The following is a 701-nucleotide window of genomic DNA, read 5'->3' on the forward strand; positions in this document are numbered from 1 at the left end:
CGGCACACGCCGTCTGTCTGTGCACGGGCGATACTGCGACCTATGGCTGCACACTTCGAGCTTCCTGTTGCAAATGTTGAATAGTTTTGTTTCTGAATAATTATATTTTTATTTATTTGTTTAAAAAGGGAAAAGAAGGCGGTTTCCGCTGAAAATATTCCTTCGCCAGGAGGCTTAGCATCGGTCGTGCTCATCGCCGTATTCAACAATTGCAACTCTCAGCAAACAGATATCTGTATTGAAATCCGATCACAATTTGAACTTTCATATATTTAGGAATTTGTTTTCAAGTGTGTCACGACACATCCAAGGTGGCAACTGCAGCAGTAACAACCGCAACAGCAGCTGCACGGAGCAATAGAGCGCCTGCAGCAGTGAGGGCTGCATTTTAGAATACTGCGTACACTCACTAAACTGTTCAGAAAAAACCAAGTCCTTCATACCTTTTTGTCTTGCACCTGCTGTAGCTGCAGGTGTTTCCTGCTGCAACACCAGCAGTAGCACCCGCTGCTACTGGACGCAGCCAGGAATTATGGGTGGAATAGGTGCTCATGGCAGAGGCTGATGATTGTGTATCTTCAGAGACCTGAAACCTGAAGCCACAGGCATTGTACTTGTTAGTTCTGCTGCACGGTATGTGCATATATTTATGCCCGTGTGAATGCGGCTACTGAGGGCCAATAAACTAGTTAGCAATTGTA

The sequence above is a fragment of the Eimeria mitis genome, genomic scaffold (genome assembly GCF_000499745.2).
Source record: "Eimeria mitis Houghton genomic scaffold, Emh_scaff2398, whole genome shotgun sequence".
Taxonomy (NCBI): domain Eukaryota; phylum Apicomplexa; class Conoidasida; order Eucoccidiorida; family Eimeriidae; genus Eimeria; species Eimeria mitis.